Source organism: Cuculus canorus, chromosome 1 (assembly GCF_017976375.1).
Source record: "Cuculus canorus isolate bCucCan1 chromosome 1, bCucCan1.pri, whole genome shotgun sequence".
NCBI classification, from domain to species: domain Eukaryota; kingdom Metazoa; phylum Chordata; class Aves; order Cuculiformes; family Cuculidae; genus Cuculus; species Cuculus canorus.
The window spans coordinates 5,631,134-5,641,888 of NC_071401.1; positions in this window are offsets into that span (position 1 = coordinate 5,631,134).

Genomic DNA, 10,755 nt, shown 5'->3' on the forward strand with positions numbered 1-10,755 from the left:
AGTAAAATCTCAAAGGACACTGCCTTTGCATCCAGTCCAAACATAAGTCCCCCAAATCTTCCAGTGCTGACACCAATAGAAACGAAATTGAAAGAGCTAATGGGAAAACTGGAGATTACAGCTTCAAACCACGAACTATGCCTCAGAAAGCCAGACATAATAAAGCCCAAGGACCATCAAAATTAGAATCTACTTAGCAAATGTTGATAATATGATTTTGTTTTAACTCTGTCCCTGAAATGAAGGAAACAGTTCTTCAATCTTCTGATAGATTTCTTTCTCTTAAAAGAATTATATTCTCCCAGTGGTTTCACAGAGCAGCACTTAACACCTCTGACTGTGCAGCCACAATCTACAATAAGACTTCTTCAACAAGCATCTTCTGCTCTTTGGACCAAACAGAATAGTTTTGATTTTTTTTTTTTGGTTGATCACTCTGATAACCATGAAAATAGTATTTGAAAAGACCCAGCAAACCGCCTAGCATTTCCTCTATACAGACTGGGATGCAACCCTACCTGAAAACTTCCCACATTATTTAGGCATTATAGCCCAATGAGTATCCCCAAAGTCAAGGAAGACTTTGTGTTTTGTTTTCAAGGGAGAAACTCTTAGTAATGTGAATTTGGTGGGTGCACTTGGCTCACTTCTGTCAGACTGAGCAAAGCACACAGAATGGTTCTTCTGGCCTGCACTGTAGGCCTGGGATTTGATAAACCAACATGTGTTGTGTCTACAACTCAGTTCATGCCTTCAGCATAAAAACACTAAGAAGGTGTTTTTCTGAGAGAGTTTGCACCAACTTATTTTACCTCATCAAAGAAAGACTGGATGTGAGGCAGCATATCATGCAGCTGTGGTTTCTGGCACACAGAGAAATGGTCACATCTGAAAGAATAAGTGAAGAAAAAAAGCTACTTCTTTCATTCCTGTCTATTTTTGCCATATTTTTGCTTATAAGTACCTAATACATTTCCTGTGTATTTTGTGTATTGAAGATATGACAGGTCTCCCTTTACAGAGCTTTCTACCCTGAAATACTCTGTGTAGTATTTGTGAGGTTTATATTGTTCATATGAACCCAGCTAAATCATTACATGTCCAGTAATCACACTGTGAGTCTCTGTAGTCTCCAATATTAACATTATCAGTACTACAAGTATTAAAATACGCTCTGAATTTTACTTATTTTGCACAGGAATGTCCTAATTGTTATAAGCCAAGCATGTGAATGTAGTTCTCCAACTGTTCCACCCTAATGAATGTTCCTTTAAAAGTGCTTCTTATGGTTTATTAAAAAATATTTACAGAATTGCAAAATAGTTTATTTTGGAAGGGATCTCTGGAGGCGACCTAGCCCAACTCAGGGTCAGCTGGAGCAGGCTGTTCAGGGCCACGTCCTGTTATCATAGAATCATAGAATCATACAATAGTTTGGGTTGGAAGCCAAAATTACTAAAGAAAACCCAAAGTACATATGGGCATATATGAGATTACACAAAAGTTTAACAACATCAAACACATTACTTGCTGATCCTACACTTATTTTAGCTGAAGCAACTCCTCACTCTAACAGAACTGCAGGTGCTCCCTGGAGCTTGGCTGTGCTTCCCCAGCACCCCGATATACAATCATAGAATCATAGAATGGTTCGGATTGGAAGGGACCTTAAAGATCATCCAGTTCCAACCCTCCCGCCATGGGCAGGGACATCTCCCACTAGATCAGGCTGCCCAAGGCCCCATCCAACCTGGCCTTGAATACCTCCAGGGATGGGGCAGCCATAACTTCCCTGTCTCACCACTCTCATAGTGAAGAAATTCCTCTTTATGTCTAGTCTAAATCTGCCCCTCTCCAATTTATACACATTGCTCCTCGTTCTATCGCTACAAGCCTTTGTAAACAGTCCCTCCTCAGCTTTCTTGTAGGCTCCTTTCAGGTACTGGAAGGCTGCTCTAAGGTCTCCCCTGAGCCTTCTCTTCTCCAGGCTGAACAAGTCCAACTCTCTCAGCCTGTCCTTGTATGGGAGGTGCTCCAGCCCTCTGATCATCTTTGTCGCTCTCCTCTGGACCCATTCCAACAGCTCCATATCCTTCTGTTGAGGATTCCAGAACTGGACACAGTATTCCAGATGAGGTCTCACAAGAGAGGAATAGAGGGGTGGAATCAACTCCCTCCACCTGCTGGCCACGCTCCTTTCATGATTGAGTATCTCCAAGGCTGGAGATTCCACGCCTCTCTGGGTCCCCATTTCAGTGTTTAAGTAACCTAACGGCAAAAAGAGAAATCATTAAATCTAGTCAAAAATTTCCTCATTGCAAATCATGATTGTCAGCCTTGGTCCTTTTGCTGCGGGCCTCCAAGAAAAGTCAGGCTCTGTCTTCTCTATGTTCTCCCATCAGGAAGATGAAGACTGCAAGAAGAAACCCCTGAGCCTTCTCATTCCCTCATCATCTCTTTCAATATCTTATGCTGCAGCCCCCAATCATCTTGGTGGACTCCGCTGGACAGCTTCCTACATGCTATTTGCTTTCTTGTACTGGAAAACCTAAACCTCAACACATTAACACTTATTCAGGTGATCACGCAGGGTAATTTCAGAGCTTTTTAAGAGAAGCATGGTTTCTGCCAGCTCTTTTCTGAAGCCTTACATTGCTTTATATATTATTCCTTCATTCTTTTTGCTGTTTGTAGACATTATTCTTAAAACAAAATATGACTTCTGACACTTTAAGCCACATTTGGAGGAAAAGAAATCTGTGGGAGGTCCTTAAGCGTTACACAAAAAAAAGCAGAAATTGAGTATCAACTTTAAAGTAGAATTGAGAAAAAATTATTCTTCACTTTAGTTTTTGTCAATGTCAACAAAACATGAGTAATACCAGACATCTGAATGATATAAAATCAAAGTATTCTACATATAAAAAGATACTGTAGAAAACAGATACTACAAGGTTATACAAATAATGCAGACTTTTAACATAACATGCTCCTATTTCATATCAACTCCTTCCCAGAAAAACAATTACCCTTTCTCAAGAACACTCTATTTTGGCATTGAGTGTGTAAAGACTTTTTTTAATTTAATATACATGTTCTTATAGAACACTGGGGCTGGAGTTTAGGTCTTGGTATTTGTATTCTGAACAGCTCCTAAACCCCTTCTTTAAATGAGGAGAGAAGAAAGTATTTTATAGAAGTAGAATAAAAGTTAATGAGGTTAGATGTCAACCAGACCTGTCGAGCAGCATTCCACACTGTTTTAATCTTGGCAAGGCAGTCCACTAATGAGTAAATGATGTAAGCTGCACCTTTAACATAGCATTACATTAGCCAAACTTACTCCATGTGGGAAGATACTGGAAGATGTTTTGAACCTACAGTTTAATATACATTCAAAGGGAAATTGTTTAGTTGTTCTCTTAAATAAACACAAAATCAGTGAGGTTAATTCACTTTTATTTTTCTTTCATTAATATGAGTGTCAGAAGATATTACTCTTCCAGACACTTGCAGAGCTTAATTGTTAGGTTAATAAAATGTTAAGTCTCTACTTAACTTTACGTATTGAAGTGCTTCCCTAAACATTTTTGCTAGAAAACATTACCAGATAGTTTTAGCCATTACTATTACTTTTCCTATTCCAATTACAATTAGTATTACTATTCTGACTACTATTACTATAGGACAAAGACTGATCACAGAATTCTCATTATCTGTCAGTCTTAATTTATATGCAACCTAAGTAAAACTAATGTTATGTTGAAAAATAAATTCATAGATAGAGGAATTATTCTTGGAGTTTTGTGGGGGGAGTTACCAAAAATAAAATACGTTCTTATCTGAAAGCTTAGCTTTTTCATGGTAAAGTATTGTCTACATTTCAGAATTGTATCTCATTTATAACTGTCTAAGGTAGCAATAACTCTATGAAATTTGCTAGTCCTGTCTAAAGAAATGCAACTTAACTTGCAACATTGACCAGATTCTGTTTTGGTTTTTTTTTCTTACAACTTTTCCTTACAATCCTGGCCTTCAGTCCTAGAAACTACAAGTTAGGTCTTTTCACAGGAAATATCCAGGCGAAGAGTTGGTGTCCAAGACGAATAACCACGTAACAGAGTGCTATGATTGTTGCTTTGTCATTCTGTTTGGGTATGATAAATGGAATATCCCGTGCAAGAAAATGATTTATTGTTACATCTGTGAAAGAAGAAAAAGAATGGCTAGACTGATCCACAGGAATGACTTGCATCATTTTATTACAAAGTCACTCTTTTCTGATAACTGTAAGTTTTGTTGTGTTCTTTTGTTTACAGGTCTTTTTTGTGTGATGTCTTTTTGGCTTAAAAATTTTGCAGGTGTTCCCTCAACAACACTTGATCCACTACTACCCCTTACTCTGCCACTACCGCCCAGGCCACTCATACCACCACACCCCTTGCCACCAACACCAGCCTACCAAAACAGACAGTGATATCAGCTGCAACATCTCAGTATTACAGGGATCACTTCCAAGCACCTTCTGTTTCTGTAAGAGTCATGTAGAAACCAATGGCTGTTCAATTCCCTCAACACACTAAGGTACGCTCTCTTGTTATCTGCAGTGCACTAATGGTGTGCTAAAACTTTTTCAAAGAGCTCTGATTTTGCATTGTGAAAAGACCATTGTGCTTCTTGGAGTGGTAAACAGTACAATATATTAGACAATGCATACGCAAGAAAAAGAAATTTCTGAATTTGCAGTCAAATATGTATTTACTTGTATTTTGACCCATCTGGAGCTGTCAGACTTTTCCTCATTTCCTTCCAAGCAAGTCAGAACTTTAACAAAAGAAAGAACCAGGCATTCTGCTATTTGAACAATACTAGCCAGGTTTTGCTTAGAGTTACACTGGAATAAATTCAAGCTTCCAAGACTTCAAATACACATTTGAACTTGAACTTTGACCTAGTCACACTTCAGGATCATCATGAAAGTTTGCATAGGATAATGACATAAATCAAAGGACCAGGCAGCTAAGCCTGACAGCTGCCTTTGGCTAGCTGTGACTACTGGATGTAGGCAAAAAAAGATTTAACAAAAAAATATTTCTACAAATGTTTGATAGAAATGTATCTACTTGAAAAAACTATGAAAACCAGAATGTTTGACAAGAATAGTGAGACTTAATAAGCATTGTCCAAGTTAAGCTAATTTTTGTCTTCAGGTCAGGCTCCAAATTGGTTGATCCGTTGTAATTGTTTAATCCCAGCCCAGCCAATTTTGGCAGCAAAAACCAAGCAGTTGGGCTCCCAGTTCCCTTCCCCCCCATTCAGGGAAAGGGGAAAGAAAGACTTCTGACGCAGAAACTAAAACTAAAGAAGCTTTAATAAATTATAATGGTAATGGTAATGATAAAGAAAATACTATTAATAAAAAGTAAAATACATACATATTTATGAAATTGTGCTTCCTTACCCCTCCATCACCATCACTTAAAATGCCACTGGTCACAAACATGCAGACACACCTCTGGCACAGCGCACCACTAGTACAACACATCATCACAACTTCTTACCAAGTTTAATTATTGCTCTGCTGGAAAGAGTCCAGTGGAAGGCCACAAAAATGATCAGGAGACTAGAGCACCTCTCTTATGAGGAAAGGCTGAGAGACTTGGCTCCGTTTAGCCTGGAGAAGAGAAGGCTGAGAGGATCTTATCAATGCTTATAGATATCTGAGGGGAGAGTGTCAGGAGGATGGGGCCAGATTCTTCTTAATGGTGCCCAGCAACAGGACAAGAAATAACGTGCACAAACTGGACCACAGGAAGTTCCACCTGAACATGAGGAAAACCTTCTTTACTGTGAGGATGATGAAGCACTGGAACAGGCTGCCCAGGGAGGTTGTGGAATCTCCTTCTCTCAAGATATTCAAAAGCTGCTTGGATGCGTTCCTGCACAACCTGCTGTAGGTGAACCTGCTTCATCAGCAGAGTTGAACTGGATCACCTAATCACAGAATGTCTTGAGTTGGAAGGCTCCCACAAGAATCATCAAGTCCAACTCCTACCCATGCATAGGAAAATCCCAAAATTTACACCATATGTCTGAGAGCATTGTTCTAATGCTTCTTGAGTATTATTAGGCTTGGCACCATGACTACATCCCTGGGGAGCCTGTTCCGGTGTTCCACCACTCTCTGTGTTAAGAACTTTTTCCTAATATCCAAGCTAAACCTCCCCTGGCACATCTTCCTGTCATTCCCTCGGGTCCTATTATTGGTCACCAAAGAGAAGAGATGAGCTGCTCCTCCTTCCCTTGTGAGGAAGCAGTAAACTGCTATGAGGGCCCCCCTCAGTCTCCTCTCCTCTTCTCCAGGCTGAACAGGCCAAGTGACTTCAGCTGCTCCTCGTACAACTTTCCCTCTAAACACTTCACAAACTTTGTGGCCTCCTCTGGATACCCTCCAGTAGCTTGATAGTGGGTAACTTCTGGATGGGACCTCTGGAATGACCTCCAAAGGTCCCTTCCAACCCTGACCATTCTGTGATTCCGTGATTCAAGCACCCACATAAACCTGCTGTGCTCTGTAAAACACAACAAGCTAAATACAACTCACTTTTAAGGCAAAGTATAGATTTTGGCAAGTAAAATATGGACTTTTTTTCTACAATTATGTGTTAAAATGTTTGTTTTAAAAAAACTCTAAACTTTATGGCAGGTTTACAGCACTCCAGCTGGGAATCCACTCTGGTCTCCCCTCCCTGCGGCGGCTGCTCTCACTTCATTTGGGAGAACTAAGGTTGGGAGGGGTGGAGCTCGGGCAAGAGGAGGGCACTCTCAGCAGGTTTGCTGATGGCACCAAGCTCTGTGGCACGGTCAACACACTGGAGGGAAAAGATGGCACCCAGAGGGACCTCGACAGGCTTGAGAGGTGGGCCTGCACGAACCTCAAGAAGTTCAACAACGCCAAGTGCAAGGTCCTGCACTTGGGTCAGGGCAATCCCAAGCACAAATACAGGCTAGGTGGAGAATGAATTGAGAGCAGCCCTAGAGAGAAAGACCTGGGGGCCCTGGTTCATGAGAAGCACAACATGAGCCAGTGGTGTGCACTTGCACCCCAGAAAACAAACATATCCTGGGCTGCATCAAAAGAACTGTGACCAGCAGGTCAAGGGAGGTGATTCTCCCCCTTTATTCTGCTCTCCTGAGACCTCACCTGGAGTACTGCCTTCAGTTCTGGAGTCCTCAACACAGGAAGGACAAGGATCTGTTCAAGTGAGTCCAGAGGAGGGCCACGAAGATGATCAGAGGGCTGAAACACCTGCTTTACAAGAGAGTTGGGCTTGTTTAGTCTAGAGAAGGCTCCGAAAGACCTTATAGCAGTCTTCCAGTACTTAAAGGGCACCCACAGGAAAGAAGGGTACAGACTTTTTAGGAGTAATAGTTTTAAACTAAGGAGGAGTAGATTTAGATTGGATATAAGGAAGAAATTTTATACAAGGAGGAGGGGTGAAACACTGAAACAGGTTGCCCATATGGGTATTGGAAGCCCCATCGCTGGAAACATTCTAGAGCAGGTTAGATGGATGGGACTCTGAGCAACCTGATTGAGTTGATACTTCTGCAGGGGTGTTGGACAAGATGACCTGTAAAGGTCCCTTCCAACTCAAAGCATTCTATGATTCACAGCCCCCAGGGGTTGTACAGTGGAGTGCAGACACAATACCTGTCCCCTAGTCCTGCACTGAAGGTGTGAGAGTGTTCTCCTGCAGATTCAGAGGGACCTTGCCTGAATAGGGAAGAGATAAAAGTAACTTTAGATGCAAAGCCAGGCTCCTGTGCAGAAGATGGATGCTACCCTGTTCAATAGAAGTGACGTTATGTGCCAGGTCATCTCAAGCCGTGATGCAGAACACTGGTTTTACAAGTTTCCATTACAGATGTTTATGTGTGTGTGCAAGGGCTAGTGGGCTACCTTTGAGGTAATGCTGGCCATGGTGACCAGAGTACTAATACTGAACATAAAATCCAACATCGGCTGGTGAGACACTGACACAGGTTGGCCAGGCAATTTGTGGATGCCCCATCCCCGGAGGTGTTCAAGGCTAGGTTGGATGAGGATTTGAACAACCTGATCTAGTGGGTGGTGTTCAAGCCCATGGCAGAGGGTTTAGAAATAGATGATCTTTAAGGTCCCGTCCAACCCAAACCATTTTACGATTCTATGATACATATTAATGTGCATGTCTGTGTGTGGTAGGGTTCACTAAGACTGTTTACAAAATTGATAAGTAAGTTTTAAATTTCAAAACTCTATCCAATTAATATTTATGAATACATTTCACACTAGTAGTTATTATTAATTATTACCACTAAATAGTCAAAACTCTCTTCAGCAGTATATGGAAAGTTAGATATCAGTATACAATATTGTGAAACCAATACTGTACTGATGACCACAGTAATCAATGACCTTAATCACCAAAGTGGAAGCAATCAGGTTCAAAAGTTCCTTAAGGAGAAATTGTGAAAGCAAAGTGGGCTTCATCTTCCCACCTCCCAGCAAATTTGGGATCTTATACTTCTATAAGATATTTGAATTTCTAGACAGTGTCACATTCCTTTTCTTTGGCTAAACTAGCAGCCCTACTGGACTATGGCCTGTGTAGAATAGAAGAGGGACACGGAGATTCAAAGGGAGAAAGGAAAAATATTGTTAGCCAGGTATTTTAACTGCTTGTATTTTGAATTCTTTTTCTCTGGCAATAATTTTGAGGTGGCAGTGAAATACACGTGGATGAAACTGTGGAATTGCAAAGGTCCTAAACAGTTTCAAAGAAACTAAGTGATAAGAAGATAAAAGCCCAAAAGTTCCTGTAACAATTGCTGTGAGAAAAAGACAAGCAGATGCTGTTCTGTTAAAAAGTGCTCTCTGGTATTGTGGGTAAATAATAACTATTGCATTGTTAATGTTTGATTATCAAAGAGTTAAGGGCAATTTCATCAGTACATATCACACTCATTCACACCAGATCATAGTGTATATCTTGAGGAAGGAAAAGTAGTTACATTGTTTGCTTCTCCAGGAAAATCTTCAACATTATTGTCATACTCTGAATGTTAAAATGTGAATTCTGCCAAACAGTAATACTCACGCATGGAAACATTACAGATACAGAGATGTCACACTTTTGTTTTAAGGAATAGGTATAATCTAAGAACTGTGAGGATGTTGGAGATACTCCAGAGAGCTTTAATTTCTCAAGCTCACTAAAATTACAAATTGTGTCTCTGCATTTCCACTCTATAAATAAATGCTGCAAGTGAAGTTTCAGCACTGTTCTGCATTCAGAGTGACCTTTTGTTGGTGGCTTAAATGGCTATTGCACATGCAATACAAACATGCCCATCTGAGCAAAGGCTCTAGTGCAGTGTAAGCCCACTGGAACATTTGCATGGCTTGCTTCCAATTCCATCTGTTTTATCCTTTTCTCTGCCTCCTTACATCCAGCTCTTCAGACTTGCACTGTACTTTTTGTACAGCTGAGAAGAGAACTCGGAGTTCTTCCTATTCAGTCCTAGCTTACATGTGGTCTGTGCTGTTTCCCCGCAGGGAGCAAGCAGCTCCTCACCCCTTCTAGACTTGGCAGGGGAACAGGTTTTACAGAGAACACAATAGCGTTGCTAATGTCCTCTGCAGCCTCTCTGGTGGTTGGAACCATTCCGATTCTTCCATAGACTTCGCTAGAACAAGCCCCAGCCAACAGCCAGGCAGGCCAGAAGCAAGAGTTAAGTCACTCAGCAATGACCTGAGGCTGCTATTGTCAACTTAGGAAAAACTTGCAAGAGCAAACAGAAGCATTGTAGAGAAATAAACCCTGGAATCATCTGCCCACATTGTGGTGGTAAATCATTATAATAAATAGACCCCTGTATTCTCTCCTGTACCCATAGAGATGCAGTTCAAATGCAGCCCCCCCGCTCAGGGTATTACCTGCTTCTGTAGGGATTCCTTCATGGGCCGCAGTCCCCTCTGCATGTAGCTGCTCCTGTACCTTCTTCTGTGTGTCATCATGTGTATCCTCACACATGTCCTCCCAGCAGCTGCTCTGCTTTATTGCATATGTTTTCACAGAGGTGCTGGATGCTTCTCTGGCTCAAGTTTCAGCACGTGGTGGATTGGCATTGTCACAGAGACAGCTGTGACTGAAGGGCAGTCTATGACCCTCTCCTACACAAGTCACCCCTATAGCCCTCTTGCTACAAATTCTCTGCCAGGTATGCCCAATGTACCAGTTATTTTCAGTCCTGGGCAACTCAGGATGTTTCTAGTTAGGGCTAATACTCAGCCAGAAGCGTTTTCAGACTCAACTTGGATTTCCCCAGCCTTTCACTGCCCTCCGGTGGTCAGTGATGCTTGTCAGCTTTGTCTGCTCTGGCAGCTTTAAGGAGCTTCCTTTCCTTCAACGCTGTATCCTTCAGCACATAAAAAGACAGAAAAACGCCCATTTCCATCAATTTATTGATTCAAACCAGTCATAGCATGTGAGTAGCAGCATTACAGGATCTGGACATTGAGAATCCCTAAAAATCTTTGACTGATTCCTACAAAACCAGAGAGCTTTCCTTTTGAACCCCCATTCTGGAGCTTAAGAACTGAGAGCAAAGATGCTCAGGTGGTCTTAGAGAAATCTCATAGAGGTGTTAAGTTGAAGGTTTGTCCTGGTGATAATAATTTTCATTGTCATCCTCAGAGTCATTCAGAAG